Here is a 20,095-nt window from a genome sequence, read left to right as displayed (position 1 = left end):
CAAGGGACACAGAGGACAACACAAAGGACGACAGGGTGATTAAAGGAAGACACAAGAGGTACAAGGAGGACATAATGATGGGGGGGGGGGGGGAATCCACAAGACGCTCATGCACCATGGACGCTCCAGGTTTAATATATTTTTTCCATCCAAACGTAGGTGCTTCTCATGGTCAGAAGAGTCTTATGGGCTGAAAACTACAGTAATTACATTTTAATGCATGTATTTTTCCTAAAAGGACAACTGAAGTGAGGTATACCTCCTCTGGGGGGTACTCACCTCGGTTGGGGGAAGCCTCCGGATCCTATTGAGGCTTCTCCCATCCTCCTTGGTCCCACGGCGGCGGTGATAAAGCTCCTCAGGGATAAACGGAAATAGCTGATCGCTGTCGGGCTGCCAAGTCCCTGCGCAGTGGAGCAGACCCAACAGAGACCGGCTATTTTCGCCTATCTCCGAGCGGATAGTCGCAAGAGCGCCCCCGCTGGAGCCAGGAAAGGTAAATAAATCAGCGCTTAGCAAGGGAGGATTACGGGACACTTCGGGGGAGCCAGCGCTGGACTGCCTGCAGCTGCATGGTAGGGGGAAGCCTCATTGGGACCCTGAGGCTTCCCCCTCCCGAGGTGAGTCTGTTTGGCAGCCCTGCTAATCTATTTGGCTGTAGTTGTGTCTGAAGAACACCCAAAACAAGCATGAAGCTAATCTTGTCAGATCTGACCTTAATGTCAGAAACACCTGATCTGCTGCTTTGCTGACCACAGCAAGATAGCCAGGCAACTGGTATTGCTTAAAAGGAAATATAAAAGCCTCCATATCCCTCGTTACAGTTGTGCTTTACTGCAATGATTTTTCATGGAGTTAGTACACTTTTTCTACTTTTAACCCTTTCTGGGACTTAGAGGAACTAATCTATTATTGTAATCATTCCCTGGGAGGGGACATAGATCTGGTGACTAACTTTTTAAGTCGGCTTACAGATTCCACCATCTTGAGCACACTATGCCTTCGGGACACAAGGCAGCAGGAAAGAAGACTGTGACTAGCCCCTAGTCACAGTCGTCTTTCCTGCTGCCTTGTGTCCCGAAGGCAAAGTGTGCTCAAGATGGTGGCCCGGAGTGAGCAGTTTCGAGAAGTGAACCTGTACTTGCCTGTGTCCGAGGAGAGGGCTGCCACAAGGAGAGTTAATTTACCTGCAGGCCCGCCTCTTGAAGCTGCGCTTTACTTGGAACATCCGCTGCGAAGCAGAAAGTGTCGGAAGGATGGAGCACAGAGTGGAGCACCGCAGAAATTCAATCCTCTCTGCGGCAGCCCCCTCCTTGTACACAAGCGGGAACAATTTACCTTGCCAGAAAACTGAGCGCTTTTATCCCTTTCATTGATCCTTATCATTGGGACAAGTGTAATTTTCAGGGAACACCCATTTATTGCGAGGTACTCATCAATGTTAAAGCGGTATCGTCACCATAAAAATCAAATTTCAACAGCAACTGGTCTGAGTGTATTAAGTGATAAAGATGCTAATCCTGCATTCAAAGCTTTCAAATTTTTTTCTGCTGTTATGATTTGGAGTTATCACATACGTAAGGAGCACTGGCTCTTTAGTAGTTGTTGCCAAAGAATTGCATGCTGGGGGTTCTTTTTATCTATAAACTATTCCTCCTCTTCCCTTTATTTCCCTGCTAGCTGCTTATCTGAAACCTAATCCGCTACTCATTTGTGTTTACAAGCAAGGCTGAGGCGACTCAGCGATTGGAGGAGACAAGAAAAAAAGTAAAGGGCAGAAATGACATCACGAGTTAGCCTTAACTGTGGGCAAAAGACATGGCCCCCACCAGGAACAGAATTCTCATCATTTACTATATAACATTCACTGAAATCAAAACGTGGACAGTATAAAACATGTGTTATGTACCGTATTTTTCGGACTATAAGACGCACTTTTTCTCCCCCAAAAGTGGGGAGAAAAAGTCCCTGCGTCTTATAGTCCGAATGTGCAGCCAGATGTCCCCCACAAGCAGGTGCAGGATGTATCGGAAGCCCTCACCTATCCAGCCGCGGGCTCCGAGTCCTGCATCCTCCTTCATTATCCACTGAGAGCTGTGTCGGGAAAGGAGGCAAGCCAGTGCAGAGTCATTCCCGTATACGTTCCAGCTCCAAGAGGCATCCGGTCCTTACCATCGATCAATGTCCCCGCTGCTTGATAAGGACATTGCAGCTCTGAGTCACGTGGGCCTTCAGCTGCACCTGTCCACGTGACTCAAGCCACGGCTCCATCTCCTGCTCCAGTCTTCGCCAGCGAGGTCCACGCTGCTCTCCCGCCGCTGTTACTGGGGCCAGGACATCGGTGGCTATAAGTCACATGGTCGCCACTGATGTCCCTTCTGCTTTACTGCCGCTGCTACGGTGACTAGGACATCAGCGGCAGTGAGTCACGTGGGCCATCAACTGGAGCTGCCCACGTGACTCCGGCTAACGGCTCCATCTCCTGCTCCAGTCTTCGTCAGTGAGGTCCGCGCTGCCCTCCCGCCGCTGTTACTGGGGCCAGGACATCGGTGGCTATGAGTCACATGGTCGCCACTGATGTTCCTTCTGTGTTTCTGCCGCTGCTACAGTGACCAGGACATCAGCGGCTATGAGTCACGTGGGCCATCAACTGGAGCTGCCCACGTGACTCCGGCTAACGGCTCCATCTCCTGCTCCAGTCTTCGCCAGTGAGGTCCGCGCTGCTCTCCCGCCGCTGTTACTGGGGCCAGGACATCGGTGGCTATGAGTCACATGGTCGCCACTGATGTTTCTTCTGTGTTTCTGCCGCTGCTACAGTGACCAGGACATCAGCGGCTATGAGTCACGTGGGTCATCAGCTGGAGCTGCCCACGTGACTCCGGCTAACGGCTCCATTTCCTGCTCCAGTCTTCGCCTTCTGCTCTTCCTCCCTGCTACCAGGAGCAGGACATCGGTGGCTATGAGTCACATAGTCGCACACTGATGTCCCTTCTGCTCTTCCGCCGCTGCTGCCGGGACCCAGGACATCAGCGGCTATGAGTCACATGGGCAATCAGCTAAAGCTGCCCATGTGACTCCGGCTCCCACAGAGGCTCCAGCTCTGGCTTCAAAAGGCACACGGTCCTTGCCAGGGATGTCCCCGCTGCTCTACCAGGACATCGGCTGCTTTCAGTCACGAGGGCAATCAGCTGTAGCTGCCCATGTGACTCCAGGTCCAGGAGGGATCCAGTCTCCTCACCTATGTCCCTGCTGTTGTCCCTGCTGTTCTACCACTGCTTCCTGGACCTAGGACAAGATAGAACAGTGCGACCCTGCCACTCTGAGAAAGACTGCAGGGGACACTGGATGCCATCCTATTGCCAGTAGCCCAGGATCCTGGCAGCACGCCTCTCCCCTAGGATCGGTAAGTATGAAAAATGCATTTGTAGGTAGTGGGGGCATTTGTAGATAGTGTAGGTAGTGGGGGCATTGCAGCTTAGAGTAAGTAGTGGGGGCACTTGTATCTTGTGTAGGTAGGGGGGCATTTGTAGCTTGTGTAGGTAGTGGGTGCATTGTTGTTTAGTGTAGATTTTGTGGGCAGCATGGGTTAGTGTAGTGTAGTGTAGTTAGTTGGGCAGCAAGAGTTAGTGTCGCTGGTGGGGCAGCAAGAGTTAATGTAAGGTAGTTAGTTTAGCTAGTGGAGCAGCAGGAGTTAGTGTAGCTGGGCTGTGAAGCTTAAGTAGAGACAGTTTGGGGGAAAAGGTCCATAAGACGCCCCTGCCCCATAGACGCACCTGGTTTAGTATTTTTATTTTTTTCCTGATTTTTGTCCTCTAAACCTAGGTGAGTCTTCTAGTCCGGAGCGTCTTATAGTTCGAAAAATACGGTAAGTAAATCAAGTATTTATCTACTTATATATGTGTTTTTTTCCCCCTGGCATAGTATGGCTGATCGTACTGCTTTAAAGGATACCACAACTGACATGTGGCATAATGAGATAGACATGGGTATGTACAGTGCCTAGCACACAAATAACTGTTGTGTTCCTTTTTTTCTTTCTCTGCCTGAAAGAGGTAAATATCAGGTATGTAAGTGGCTGACTCAGTCCTGACTCAGACAGGAAGTGACTACAGTGTGACCCTCACTGATAAGAAATTCCCCCTTTTTTATCTCTTTCTTGCTCTCAGAAGCCATTTTCTGCTAGGAAAGTGTTTTATAGTTGGAATTTCTTATCAGTGAAGGTCACACTGTAGTCACTTCCTGTCTGAGTCAGGACTGAGTCAGCCACTTACATACCTGATATTTACCTCTTTCAGGCAGAGAAAGAAAAAAAGGAACACAGCATAGTTATTTGTGTGCTAGGCACTATACATACCCATGTCTATCTCATTATGCCACATGTCAGTTGTGGTATCCTTTAAGCGGCATCCAAGTCTAGTATAGATACAGAAACTGTGTGGCTGCACACTTTCTGATTTTTCCTGGCCACCCAACAGACTGCATGAAAGATCTTCCAGGATAAGAGTAGGCAGTCAGATAGTGAACAGGTGAACGTGGGTTTTACCTGCAAATAAATGGTGTTAAGGGTTATGATTAGGCGTTGGAAAAAAATTCTACAAATGGCCAAGAGGAGAAAATAACTGGGCCCCTTAGGGGCACATTCCAAACTGTCAGCCAATAAATTAACGAGCAGTTAAAGGCCAGCATTTGCTATTCATGTGTAACAAAGCATTTATGGTGATTTAGCTTATTTTTGCTTTATTATATTTAATGCTAGAAAAAAAATTACAAATGACTGAAACAAATATGACAAGTATGTAAAAAAAAAAAAAAAAAAAAAAAAAGCAACAATTTCAGCTCATCATCTGGCCTTTAAAACAAAATTGTACTGGCCAGAGCTCCATGACACATTTCACAAAGAGGCTTTTCAAACCCTGTACAAGACAGCACAGACACAGCAAGCAATGAAACTGCCTCATTTCAGCAGCAGTTGGATTGCTGTGTCTGAGGATTTGGTGGTGGTGCACACAGCGGCAAGAGAAGCCAAGGCAGGAAAAACAAGTGTGAAAGGAGAGGAAGAATGAAGGCAAGACTGGTATGAACACACCATGTAATCTTAGCTGCAGACTTGCAAAATAAAAACCCCCTTTTAGGAAAATTTTCAAGCAAGCCAAAAGCAAATTTGGTTTATGCAACCATTTACATATTTATTGATAAAATATTAAAACTAAACGTTTTATGAAAGCAACACAGTCAATACCGCTAGGGAGGTTAAAAAAGAAGAACACAGAAAAAACGGGAGCACAAATAGTGCAGTATGTCACAAGTTCAATGGCAAATTTACAAAAAGGTTGTGGTACTCACAAAGGAAGGTTGCACAGAGGGCAACCAACCACTGAAGGCAGGTCGAGATTTATAAACCCAACTCCACTCGGGTGACCAGCTGGAATTGGATCCGGTCGCATACTTGGCAAAACAACAAAGGACCTATCAGTGGCAGAGCCACTGGGTACCAGAGTACAACCCTGCACAGAGTACAACCCTGCAAAGGAGGGGAAAAAGCACAAGGAGGGGGGAAGGGGGGGGGGGGGAAGAGGCACCCAATGATAGATAAAACTGTGTTAAAAACTGCTAAAATATTAAAGGGAGAGGTGGCTTACGTCAATAAGGACACATTGATACACATATGAAGTTTAATCATGCACAGGCAACGCGTTTCGTGGATGTAACACCCACTTCCTCAGATCAGAGATGTATCTAGAGCCAAGAACGAAGCGCCTCTCTAACACCACGCATACCCGCCGTCTGGAAAATGAAGGAAGATGGATTGCCAGAGTGCTCGTCGTCAATGGATCCATCTCTTTGCATCGCAGGGTGAGTACTTAGCTTAAAGCAGGAGGATCAGCCATACTATGCCAGGGAAAAATCAAACACATATATAAGTAGATAGATACTTGATCTACTTACATAACACATGTATTGTACTGTCCAGGTTTTGATTTCAGTGAATTTTATATAGTAAATGAAGAGAATTCTGTTCCTGGTGGGGGCCATGTCTTTTGCCCACAGCTGAGGCATAATACTGATGTAATTCTTCCCTTAACTTTTTTTTTCTCCTCCAATCGCTGAGTCACCTCTGCCTTGCTTGTAAACACAAGTGAGCGGGGGGGGGGGGGGGGGGGGGGATCAGGTTTCAGCTAGTCAGGGAAATAAAGTGAAGGAGGAATATATTATAGATAAAAATAACCCCCAGCATGAAACTGTTTGGCACTGACTACTAAAGGGCCAGTACGCCTAAAGTATGCGATAACTCCAAATCATAAAAGCAGAAAAAGTTATGAAAGTTTTGAATGCAGGATTAGAATCTTTATCACTTAATAAACTCAGACCAGTTGTTGAAATTTGATTTTTATGGTGACGATCCCGCTTTAAAGGGAAGGTTCAGGGTCGCTACAAAAAAAAAAAAAAAATTCCACATCCACTTACCTGGGGCTACCTCCAGCCTGTGGCAGGCAGGAGGTGCCCTCGGCGCCGCTCCGCAGGCTCCCGGTGGCCGACCCGACCTGGCCAGCGGCCAGGTCGGGCCTATTCTGCGCTCCATTGTGCGTTCCACGCCGGCGTGCTGACGTCATCGTACGTCCTCCGGGCTGTACTGCGCAGGCTCAGTAGTTCTGAGCCTGCGCAGTACAGCCCGGAGGATGTCCGATGATGTCAGCGCGCCGGCGTGGAACGCACAATGGAGCACAGAAGAGGCCCGACCTGGCCTCTGGCCTGGCCAGGTCGGCCACCGGGAGCCTGGGGAGCGGCGCCTAGGGCACCTCCTGCCTGCCAGCCCCAGGTAAGTGGATGTGGATTTTTTTTTTGTAGCGTCCCAGAACCTTCCCTTTAAGACTGATGTATGTGCATGCATGTGAACTGTATAACGGTAGAACCAGACAGGCCTTCGTCATGCAAATATTTCATGCTCATGTTCATTCTCTGGCTACATGAACTGGAGGAGGAGGGGGGGCACTTCCTGGCTACCCATAACAGAGGGGAACACTGGCTACCTACACTAGGGGTTCACTCTCTGGCTCCCTAAACTGGGGGAGCACTCTGGCTGCCTATACTATGATTTTTTCCAGAGAAAACATTGTACCGCTTTTAGAAGCTGAAATCAGGAAAGGATCATACCACTAAGGAGGCTAAGATAATCAGTAGCAAGACTCTGAAACAACCATTTCATGTTTATAAAAGCTAAGGACTGCTCACATAAACAAAATCAATACCTAAGAAGTTATTAGAATACCTATACCATTAAGGAAATAGGCTCAAGGGAATATACCTTAACATCAGTAGAGGCCTGAAGTATCTTCTGAAACATCTGCAGTGATTCTACCCGAATTTCCAGTCATTAATTCCAAAGCAGTGTCAAAGTGAGGCATATTTCCACAGTCCTAAAACAAGAAAGGACAACATTGATTATAAAAGTATAAACAAACATCACTGTAACGTGATAAAGACTTCCTCTATGGGCTGGTTCACACTGCAAGCTTTGTCTTTGAATTTTAAAAGCACTTGCTAATGTAGTGCTATGAGCATATTCTCACTTGCGTGAAGTGATTTTATAAAACTCATCTATAGCATTGAATTAGCAAGAGCGTTTCAAATCACTTGTGCTTAAAAAGCACTGGCAGCCCTACCTGTTGCTATTGAAGGCTACGTAAGCAAATGTCAACTAATCTACTATGCAGATAAGGGTTAAAACAATCAGTCAATGCAGTTGAACTCTAGGGTTAACATTTTTCCCTCCTCTCGGTTTATGCTTTCAGTGTTACACTAGAGGGAAACAGTTGCAGACAGAAAAAAATGTCAGTGTGTAATAATCCTGGCTTCACCACCCAGTGGGTAATCTTATCTACTCATGGCAGCACTAAAGAAGAATTCCAGGATCCGCGTGACCTCCTCCCAAGGTTACCAGCCTCCTTTCTTCCAATCCATTAGAATAAGTCACTTGTAATATGCCATTGTTTACTCTACAGTAGACACCAGGGAACCTTACCCTGCAGAGCATATCAAATGGCATTAGTTCCTATAGCATCATGCAGACAAGCAGCTCTGGAAAATACATTTTAGTATCATAAGTCTATAGGCCCAAGACCCTGTCACACATCTATGATATTTTACTTCACATACAAACATTCCCATTGCATGTCTGGAAATAAGCCATTTAAAAAACTGAAACATTTACACAGAATTTACACAAAATTTGTTAAAAGTGCTTATCTGTGGGTTATGATCTGCATTCTTCCCAGTGGAGTGGTCAAATACAGGAAACTGTCCTGTACCATAAGGGATGATGGTACACATGGATGTTTTGCTGGCATTAAAGTGAACCTAAAGCCAAGGGAAAAAAAATGAGATTAACTCACCTGGGGCTTCCCTCAGCCCCCTGCAGCCGATCGGTACCCTCCCAGCCCCTCCCTGATGGTCCAGGACCCGCCGGCGATAGGGGGCGATATACAGGCTGGGAACGCGAACAATCACTCGCGTTCCCATGCCGGTAGGCCAAACCGGAAGTGTTCGCCGGCGGGTCCTGGACCATCGGAGCGGGGCTGCGAGGGCACCGATCGGCTGCAGGGGGCTGAGGGAAGCCCCAGGTGAGTTACTCATTTTTTTTCCTTGGCTTTAGGTTCACTTTAAACATGGCATTTTAAAAGTAACGTTTTTAGGGACCTATTGCTGTCCCATGCAAGTGAATGGGAGCGTTTAGTACAAGCTTTTATGAAAGCCTGGCAGTTGATCCCGGCGTCTCATCTCAAAAGCAACCTGCAGCTTCTAGGAGTTTAAAAGTCAGCAAAAGCCAGTAAAAGCCAATGAAAGCCCATAAAAGTCCAGTCTTTCCATATACTTCCTGCAAAAGCCAATAAAACCCAAGAAACCGCAACGCTCTCCTGAAAGCCATTAAAAGCCATTGAAAGCTGAGCTGTAAAACGCTGGCATGCTTGAAAAAAAAAACAACTGCGTTTGAACGAGACACTGAGAAGAAGCTCAGCAAAAGCCCATGTGAACGAACCAGCCCTAATCTGAAGTGAAAAAAAAAAAAAAAAACTGAGATCACTAATTGTATGTGATGTAATAGTATATAGAACTTAGAAATTGAGTCTCATGCTTTTATTTATCAGTTTAAAGAGAACCAGAGACAAGAACATAAGAGATTTATAGCTGGGGCTTCCTCCAGCCCCATAAGCCTGGATCGCTTCCACGCCGCCTTTCTCCGCTGCCTCTGTCCGGTTCCCGGGTCCCGTCATTTCGGCCAGTCGACGCAAGCGCAGTGCGCTCTTCGTCTCTGGTTTCCTTTAAGATCTGAATATCTAGAGGATGCCATATTTAAAAGGGGTTCTGTGGGGGAGGGGGGGGGGGGTGTTAAAAATAAAAACAGACACTTACCTGGGCTTCTATCAGCCCCCTGTAGCAGTAATGTCCCATGCCGTCCTCCGCATCCGGCCCCAGTCTAGCGCGGCATGCCATCCAACTGCGGCTGTGCACTTGCGTAGTAAGTTTCCGAAGTGTCTGTATTTATTTTCAACACTCCTCCACAGAATCCCTTTATCAATTTTGCTTCAATCAATTAAGTGATTGACTATCGGGCGATCAATTTCAGTGTGGTTGATTGAAAGTCTATCAGCTAGTGGCCCACACACTAGAAGTGATATCCTATGCGATTCACCTTCACTAATCGATGCGACTTCACTAATCGATGATGTTGTGCCTCCATGCTCTGAATCCAAAAATCAATTCAGTGTCAACTGAATGATATGTGAACAGTAGCAGATTCCTGTGCAATCGGCCAATATCTTTCATCCTGCTCAACTGACAAAGTTAGTAGATTCAACATGATATCGGCCACTTTTCATCATTCGAGCATACTGGAAAACACTCAATTCTCTCAATATTTAAAAATGATCTAAATCTAATGGCTTATCGTACAGCCAAACCACTAGATGGCCACCTTTGAATTCTCAACCGCAGCCTTGACAATTTGATGTAAAATTACCATAACTAGTTGAAGACCGCCCCACGCCAACGGGCGTGGCCACGGCGGCAGCCCCAGGACCGCCTAACGCCAATTGGCGTCAAGTCCTGGGGCTGCAGTTTGCAGGAGATCGTGCGCAGGCTGTGCGGGCATCTCATGCTTGAGGGGCGGAGCAATGTGGGGGGAGATTACATCACGATGTGGGGGACAACCTGTTTTGCTGCCTGCACCTTGTGCAGAGTAGGCGCAGCAAAAGCCACATGAGCGACATATCACCTGTTCCTTGGTGGTGAAACGTCTAATCGTGCTGCCCGGAAGCTGTGAAGGGAGAGAGGGCGGGGTGCGCAGCTCGATTAGATGTTTCACCAACATGGAACAGGTGAGACGTCGCTGATGCGGCTTCCATTGCGTCTATTCCGCTTAAAGTGTACGCAGAAGACCCTGGCTGACGTCACTGAGTAAGAATGGGCCCGAAAGACGAACACTGGGAGCTGATCGCGGCTTGACGGAGGCATGCGGGAGGACGGCGAGAGACCTATCCATGCTTATGGGACTGGAGGATGCCCCGGGTAAGTAAAAATCTTTAATAGCTTTCATCTCTGAGACACTAAGGAGACACAGCTGGACATATGAGGCACAATGGGGATATAAGGAGGCACAAGGGAGACACAATGAGGCACAAGGGAGACCTAAGGAGGCCCAAAGGGGGACAGAGATGCCACAGAGGGGGACACTGGAGGCACAAGGGAAAGAGATGGCACAATGTTCCGACTTAAGAAAGGATTCAGTTTAAGAATGAACATACAGTCCCTATCTTGTTCGTTAAACGGGGACTACCTTACAGTAATGACCTTTGAACCTTTCAGCACTAACATCTTATCAGCCAGATAAAACTGTTTTGCCAACTATTTACTTTCAGGATGTCAGCTGAAGGTACCCCCATGCAGGAAACAAATATCAATCGATATTCACCAAAAATCCATCAAGAGCATCAATTGGGGGCAGGAGCCGTAGTCGATCAATAGGTCACAGTGTTGAACTGCTTCCTTGGCAAAAACGAATGTACTGTGCATGGTAGTAATCTCTATCCCTTCATGTCTCAATTCCTATCACAGAGGAATCAATCTTTTGCCACATCAGGTCGCAAACTGAGAGTGTAAGATCAGCTTCTATTCGACTTTCTGCTATTCAACTTCAGTATGGTCAATCAAAAGTCCATTGACTAGTGACCCACACACTAAAAAAAAAACCATATCCAATGCAATTCACGCTCACATTCGATCTGACCGATATTGTGTCTCCATCCTATGAATGCAAAAATGGTTTCAGCGTAGACTGAATGACATGTGAACAATAGCCAATTCATGTGCGATTGACCGAAATCTTGCATCCTGCTCGCTTGACTAAGCTGGTCGATTCAACATGAAATCAGCCACTTTTCATCGATTGGGATTTCTGGAACACACTCGACTCTCTCGATTCTATAAAATGATTGAATCGAATAGTCAATCATACAGCCAAATCGCTAGATGTACGGCTATCATAAAGGACAACTCAAGTGATCGGTATATTGAGGCTTTATTTCCTTTTAAGCAATACCAGCTGCCTGGCAGCCCTGCTGGTTTATTTGTCTGCAGCATTACCTGAATCGCACCAGAAAAAGCATGCAGCTAATCTTGTTAGATCTGATAATAATGTCAAAAACACCTGATCTGCTGCATGCTTGTTTAGGGTCTATAGCTAAAAGTATGAGGCAGAGGATCAGCAGGACAGCCAGGCAACTGGTATTACTTAAAAAGAAATTCATATGGCAGCCCCCATGGCCCTCTCACTTCAGTTGTCCTTTGATACTTTAACACCCCCCTAGCACCTGCGCAGTGCGCACCGCGCTTGGTCACATAGCGGAATGCAGCTGCGGGGTCATAGTAGATCAGGGAAGCGCCCCGCAGGGCTGTGGAGTCGGCCCAAAAATCCACCGACTCAGACTCCTCTAATTTGCATATTACAATTTTGTTGATTAAAAGTATGTAACGTGAAATTAGTCTCTTAACTGCCAACGCGTAGGAATTTTACAAGACAACTGAAGTGAGAAGGATATGTAGACTACTATATTTATTCCCTTTAGACTAAAACTAGTCCTTGGTAAGAGTACTTGTAAAAAGGTACAAACCGAAACAAAGAACATCTATCAGGCCCTAGGCAATGTAACTGTGGGTTCATCTAAGAATGATGTGCAGGTGCTCTGCAGGGGAACGAGGAGATTCTTCCTCTATTACACATTCGTCATGTACAATCTGAACCAGGTTTATGGGTGATAGACAACACCTCTCTGTTCAATGTGCACAACATTCTCAGTCGATTCCCTGCAGCTCAGCTTTATACATACTTGGGGCTTCCTTAAAGGGAAGGTTCAGGGAAACCTTTAAAAAAATAAAAATCCATATCCACTTACCCGGGGCTTCCTCCAGCCCGTGGCAGGCAGGAGGTGCCCTCACCGCCGCTCCAGAGGCTTCCGGTCGTCTTCGGTGGCCGACCCGACCTGGCCAGGCCGGCTGCCAGGTCGGGCTCTTCTGCGCTCCAAGGACGGGCTCTTCTGCGTCCCACGCGGGCGCGCTGACGTCATCGGACGTCCTCCGGGCTGTACTGCGCAGGCGCAGTAGTTCTGCGCCTGCGCAGTACAGCCCGGAGGACGTCCGATGACGTCAGCGCGCCCGCGTGGGACGCAGAAGAGCCCGTCCTTGGAGCGCAGAAGAGCCCGACCTGGCAGCCGGCCTGGCCAGGTCGGGTCGGCCACCGAAGACGACCGGAAGCCTCTGGAGCGGCGGCGAGGGCACCTCCTGCCGGCCACGGGCTGGAGGAAGCCCCAGGTAAGTGGATATGGATTTTTATTTTTTTAAGGTTTCCCTGAACCTTCCCTTTAAGCCCCCTTCAGGCTAATCAGTCCCTCGCTGTCCTCCTCCACCACCTGCATCTTCTGCTATTAGTCCAGGTACTTGAGCCAGTCTGGCATAGTGCGCATGCACACACTCCGCCGCCGGAAGCGTACTACACCTGCGCAGCACTATTGCGCAGGTGCAGAATGTTCCTGGCTGTGCTAGTGGCACATGGCTGGACTGCGCTGACTGGCTGAATTACCAGGACTCATAGCAGAAGATCCAGGTGGTGGAGGAGGACAGCGAGGGACTGATTGGCCTGAAGGGGGCTGGAGGAAGCCCCAGGTATGTATATATTAAAAAAAAAAAAAAAAACACTTTACTTTTCATCCATCTCAGGTACCCTTTAATTTGTAGTAACCAAACCAAATTTTAACATATCAAATTATTTGATCTCATGAGCAAAGGGAGTGCATACATTTGCATAAATCAGCATCAATGCAGAATTATTTCCATCTCATTAACCATCTCCATTAGTGACACAGCTCCACATCAGGCTTTATACTTACAGCATACAGGATCTTCTCAAAAAATTAGCATATTGTTATAAAGTTCATTATTTTCTGTAATGTGCTGATAAACATTAGACTTTCGTATATTTTAGATTCAAATACATACAACTGAAGTAGTTAAAGCCTTTTATTGTTTTAATATTGATGATTTTGGCATACAGCTCATGAAAACCCAAATTTCCTATCTCAAAAAATTAGCATATTTCATCCAACCAATAAAAGAAAATGTTTTTAAAACAAAAAAAGTCAAACTTCAAATAATTATGTTCAGTTATGCACTCAATACTTGGTCGGGAATCCTTTAGCAGAAATGACTACTTCAATGCGGCGTGGCAGGAGGCAATCAGCCTGTGGCACTGCTCAGGTGTTATGGAGGCCCATGATGCCTCGATAGCGGCCTTAAGCTCATCCAGAGTGTTGGGTCTTGCGTCTCAACTTTCTCTTCACAATATCCCACAGATTCTCTATGGGGTTCAGGTCAGGAGAGTTGGCAGGCCAATTGAGCAGAGTAATACCATGGTCAGTAAACCATTTACCAGTGGTTTTGGCACTGTGAGCAGGTGCCAGGTCGTGCTGAAAAATGAAATCTTCATCTCCATAAAGCTTTTCAGCAGATGGAAGCATGAACCCACTTTTGAACCAGAAACAGCGGCAGCAGCGCCTGACCTGGGCTACAGAGAAGCAGCACTGGACTGTTGCTCAGTGGTCCAAAGTACTTTTTTACGGATGAAAGCAAATTTTACATGTCATTTGGAAATCAAGGTGCCAGAGTCTGGAGGAAGACTGGGGAGAGGGAAATGCCAAAATGCCTGAAGTCCAGTGTCAAGTACCCACAGTCAGTGATGGTCTGGGGTGCCATGTCAGCTGCTGGTGTTGGTCCACTGTGTTTTATCAAGCGCAGGGTCAATGCAGCTAGCTATCAGGAGATTTTGGAGTACTTCATGCTTCCATCTGCTGAAAAGCTTTATGGAGATGAAGATTTCATTGTTCAGCATTACCTAGCACCTGCTCACAGTGCCAAAACCACTGGTAAATGGTTTACTGACCATGGTATTCCTCTGCTCAATTGGCCTGTCAACTCTCCTGACCTGAACCCCATAGAGAATCTGTGGGATATTGTGAAGAGAAAGTTGAGACACGCAAGACCTAACACTCTGGATGAGCTTAAGGCCACCATCAAGGCCAAGCATCCTGGGCCTTCATAACACCTGAGCAGTGCCACAGGCTGATTGCCTCCATGCCACGCCGCATTGAAGCAGTCATTTCTGCAAAAGGATTCCCGACCTAGTATTGAGTGCATAACTGAACATAATTATTTGAAGGTTGACTTTTTTTGTTTTAATAACACTTTTCTTTTATTGGTTGGATGAAATATGCTAATTTTTTGAGATAGGAAATTTGGGTTTTCATGAGCTGTATGCCAAAATCATCAATATTAAAACAATAAAAGGCTTGAACTACTTCAGTTGTGTGTATTTGTATCTAAAATATATAAAAGTCTAATGTTTATCAGTACATTACAGAAAATAATGAACTTTATCACAATATGCTAATTTTTTGAGAAGATCCTGTAGATGTTATTTCGTATATATAAGAGATTCCTGTGTACACATACAGTCACAATCAGATATGTATATCTGACTTTAAAAATACAGGGACTGCTTTATTGAAGCAGCACAAGTAACTAATTTTGATTGGTTTATTTCATTTTTGTGGACTGAGCACAGCTATTACTGTATGTATACACTATTTTTAATGACTATTATCTGAGAAACAGAACATTTTATCATATTTTCTATTTTAATTACAGTTACAAATTCATTAGGAGTCGGAGCCGGTGCATTTTTTCCCGACTCCAGGCACCCAAAATTGCTCCGACTCCTCCGACTCCGACTCCACAGCCCTGGCGCCCCGCCCTGGTTACAGGTGTACTTTAAGGGCTCTTTTGCACTGTGTGTTTGTATGCCTTCTTTAAAAGTGAATGAACTATTAAGGGCTCGTTTCCACTATTGCGTTGCGAAATCGCTGCGGCAAAATTCGCATGCGGATGCGCATGAAAATTCGCATACCAAAACAGCATGCGAATTCCCTATCAAATACATTAGTGGTGATTCGCATGCATTCCACTCACAGGCGAATTCTGCGGCTCTTTTGTGCGTTTTTTCACTGCTGAAAAAAAGAAAACGCACCTCAACAACGCTACAGTGGAAACAGGCCCATCCACTTGCATTACATGTGCGAATCTGCATGCGTTGGACGCATGCAGATTCGCGATAGTGGAAACGAGCCCTAAAACTGCAATACACAGTTACCAGTATGCAATTAAGTCTTTCTCCTGAGTTCTCATAGGTGATATGTTCACACCTTGTTCATATAATGCTTTTAAATAACAAGAAAATGCTCAAAATAACTTCAGAGTTTCGATAGTACTTATTCACCTACTATTGGGTACTTTTTCAATTGTGAAGTGCTGAAAAGTTATAGTGAAGAAGAAAAATTATCTCCTAGGAGAAGATTCATGAGGAAAAGTTAATTACATATAGGCGATTGACTTCAACAGCACTTGTAACGTGTGTTTTTTTGTACTAAGTATTGCATTTTTCTTCCAACCCACATTTATTTTCCCATCGGTAGGGAGACAAAAAAAATGCACACAAAAAAGCATACGTGTATAAAATAAATCAAAACACAAGGTAATACATGTTTTTGCATGCCTCAAATGCAACTATATAGTGTGAAAAAGCCTTAAAACTACATGCAAGAGGTCTGAAAATGATGCACACAGACTTCACTAAACATTTAATAATACTGTGAAGTATTTAGTGACCTGACCACACACTTTTAGCCAAGACTGCCAGGATCGTCCATTAATACATTAGACGTCAGGCCAGACTATTGTTTATGAACCACACAGTATGTTCTAAAGTAGAATAGAGACTGTAGTGACCTCAGCAATTTACAACTTGTGGAAACAGGTTTATGTAAACTTTAAAAAAAGGGGGGGGGGGGGGGGGAATCTTCCTCTAGCCTTGTTTACCTGTGCAGACAGAAATGGAGAAATCCTGTTGGGGATTTTTAGAAATTAATATGTATTGTATTTATAAAGCGCCAACATATTACACAGCGCTGGACAATATTTAGGGGTGACATACACCCAGATTACGCAGCACAGTAGGAGTACAAGGTAATGCTTAGCCACTGGATGGGAGAATAAAGATTAGGCAAATAGAGTTCACTCAGATCCATAGGATGAGTGTATGGTAATGGAGGTGTGTGAACAGGTAGGAGACATAAGGAGGAGTTCCCTGCTTGAAGGCTTACAATCTAGAGGGAGAAGTAGGGACACGAAAGGTAGGGGACCAGAGTTCAGCTGCGGGTTTAGAAGTAACAGAAGTGAGGTGGGTAGGCCAGAGTCAAAGGGGAGTTTTGAGGGCCTTCTGGAAGATGATGGAGGGGGAAACCCTAATGGGGGAGGTAGGTTGTTTCATAGTGTTGAAGAAGCTCTTCAGAAGTCCTGGAGGCGTGCATAGAACCGGGTGATGCGTGGGGCAGTTAGGCGAAGTTCATTGGAGGAGCAGAGTGAGCAGCATATGAATTGGCCACTGGGAGACTTGGGCGCAGGATACAGCCGGTATGGCTTATCCTACTGCTGGCACAAGTTTCTGACAGGGTTAAATACTATTCCCCCTCTAGGCCTACGTGGATAGTGGGGAATAATGTAATTAAGGCAAATTACAGTGTTTTAGAAGCAACTTCAGCTCAGTCTTCTGACGGCGACAAAGTTACTGACTGTGCGCCGCTATAGCTGTAATTCCTATTACACCCTATGGTGGCGACGGCTGCACCCAAATCTCCTGCGCTGCAATCACAGCGCTCAGCAGCAAGGTGTGTACCGCTGGAGAAGATTGGAAATGTAGGTTGAATACAACTGTCCTTTGTAAATAAGACAAAATGTATGAATACACAGTGTGAGTAAAGCAATACGGAGCTACTCCTTAAATCTTCACATGCAAGACAGAATTGCAGCCTGCTACTCAAAGGACACCTGAAGTGCGAGTGATATGGAGGCTGACATATTGATTTCCTTTTAATAAATACCAGTTGCCTGGCTGTCCAGATGATCTCTTTATGGCCCATACTCACGGGCAACTTTTTGGCATGTCGCTAGCACACGAGAGCGTGTGCGCGACATGTCGGCGACAGCTCATCGCCAGGTCCCTCCGCATACACACGGCGGAGGGACCTGGCAACTGATGCGGCGGAAGCTGTCGCTGTTGTCCTTCCCCACGCCGGAAGCGCCGTCTATTTGTAATTATGTTCCTGTCGCTAGTCCGCGTACTCAACTGTCGCCAGGAGATTGACCGCGCCAATCGCCCGGCGACATCAGCGACGGGCGACAGTTCGGGGTGCGCGCCCGTTGCAACGCCGCATAGTCACAGGCGACCTGTCGCCGCAACACGCGCGCGCCGCATGTTGCGGCGACAATTGTAGCCCATGAGTATGGGCCATTAGCTTCAGTAGTGTGAATCACACACCAGAAGCAAGTATTCAGCTAATCTTTTTTGTCTTAAACATCTAATCTGCACGCTTGTTCAGGGTCTATGGCTTAAAATAAGAAGCAAAGGATCAGTAGCACTGCCAGGCAAAGTGTATTGTTTAAAATGAACTATGTCAGCCTACATATCCCTCTCACTTGAGGTTCCCTTTAAATCTTCACATGCAAGAGAAAACTGCAGCATGCTACGCCTTAAAGCGGATCCGAGATGAAAAACTAACTATAACAAGTAACTTGTCTATATATCTTATCTAAAGTTTTGATAGTTTACACAGCATATCTAGCTGCCAACAGCTTCAAAAGTTTATGAATATTTTATTCCGGTGATACGACGGCAGCCATGTTCTGTTTGTCACATTGTCACATGCTGAGGGCTGGAGATGCTATCAGCTTGCCGGTGTGTAAATTCAGTCCCGTCTCCTCCTCCCCTCTGCCTCTGAAATCAATGGCTAGTAACCTCCTCCTCCTCCTGCCCAGACTGAGCTCCCATAAGCCCTAGCTACAGTGCCAAGGCAAGGCACAAAAGGATCTGTGGGCGAGGCTTGTTTTGTTTATAGGGAATTAGAGTATTAAAGGAGAACTGTAGTGAAAGGTATATGGAGGCTACCATATTGATTTCCTTTTAAGCAATACCAGTTACCTGGCTATCCTGCAGATCCTCTGCCTCCAATACTTTTAGCCCTAGACCCTGAACAAGCATGCAGCAGATCTGGTGTTTGACATTTTTGTAAGATCTGACAAGATTAGCTGCATGCTTGTTTCTGGTGTGATTCACACTACTGCAGCCAAATAGATCAGCAGGGCTGCCAGGCAACTGGTATAGCTTAAAAGTAGGGATGGGACGAATCCACAATTTCTTCGAATCCGAATCCGGATCCGAATCTAAAAAGGTTCTCGAATATCTCGAACCTTTCGAATCCCGAATCTAACGAATCCTGCACATAAAAATTGTGCGATCCGTGGTATAGTTGCCCGCAGTATAGGTACCCAGGCATAGGTAGCAAGGTAAAGGTGCCTTCAGTATAGCTAGCTAGGTATGGGTGATTTTAATATTGGGTAGCTTTCAGTATAGGTAGCAGGGTATATGGGCCTTCAGTATAGGTAGCAGGGTATATGGGCCTTCAGTATAGGTAGCAGGGTATATGGGCCCTCAGTATAGGTAGCAGGGTATATGGGCCTTCAGTATAGTAGCAGGTATATGGGGCCTTTCAGTATAGGTAGCAGGGTATATGGGCCTTCAGTATAGGTAGCAGGGTATATGGGCCTTCAGTATAGGTAGCAGGGTATATGGGCCTTCAGTATAGGTAGCAGGGTATATGGGCCTTCAGTATAGGTAGCAGGGTATATGGGCCTTCAGTATAGGTAGCAGGGTATATGGGCCTTCAGTATAGGTAGCAGGGTATATGGGCCTTCAGTATAGGTAGCAGGGTATATGGGCCTTCAGTATAGGTAGCAGGGTATATGGGCCTTCAGTATAGGTAGCAGGGTATATGGGCCTTCAGTATAGGTAGCAGGGTATATGGGCCTTCAGTATAGGTAGCAGGGTATATGGGCCTTCAGTATAGGTAGCAGGGTATATGGGCCTTCAGTATAGGTAGCAGGGTATATGGGCCTTCAGTATAGGTAGCAGGGTATATGGGCCTTCAGTATAGGTAGCAGGGTATATGGGCCTTCAGTATAGGTAGCAGGGTATATGGGCCTTCAGTATAGGTAGCAGGGTATATGGGCCTTCAGTATAGGTAGCAGGGTATATGGGCCTTCAGTATAGGTAGCAGGGTATATGGGCCTTCAGTATCGGTAGCAGGGTATATGGGCCTTCAGTATCGGTAGCAGGGTATATGGGCCTTCAGTATCGGTAGCAGGTATATGGGCCTTCAGTATCGGTAGCAGGGTATATGGGCCTTCAGTATCGGTAGCAGGGTATATGGGCCTTCAGTATCGGTAGCAGGGTATATGGGCCTTCCAGTATCGGTAGCAGGGTATATGGGCCTTCAGTATCGGTAGCAGGGTATATGGGCCTTCAGTATCGGTAGCAGGGTACATGTGCCTTCAGTATCGGTAGCAAGGTATAGGGGCCTTCAGTATTGGTAGGTAACTAGGT

The 20,095-nt window shown here is 46.3% G+C and overlaps 1 protein-coding gene across 9 annotated transcripts in view; it reads right to left on the bottom strand.

Moving 5' to 3' along the window:
- BMPR1A (bone morphogenetic protein receptor type 1A) overlaps positions 1-20,095 on the bottom strand; it is a 348,175-nt gene that overhangs the window by 273,382 nt on the left and 54,698 nt on the right. For all 9 annotated transcript variants that reach the window (XM_068258612.1, XM_068258616.1, XM_068258613.1 and 6 more), the window contains exon 2: positions 7,304-7,415. The gene's annotated coding sequence lies outside the window, so the exon portion shown is untranslated. The remainder of the gene's footprint in view (positions 1-7,303; positions 7,416-20,095) is intronic.

Source organism: Hyperolius riggenbachi, chromosome 10 (genome assembly GCF_040937935.1).
Source record: "Hyperolius riggenbachi isolate aHypRig1 chromosome 10, aHypRig1.pri, whole genome shotgun sequence".
In the NCBI taxonomy this organism is placed as follows: Eukaryota; Metazoa; Chordata; class Amphibia; order Anura; family Hyperoliidae; genus Hyperolius; species Hyperolius riggenbachi.
This window is presented reverse-complemented; position numbering and strand designations above follow the sequence as displayed.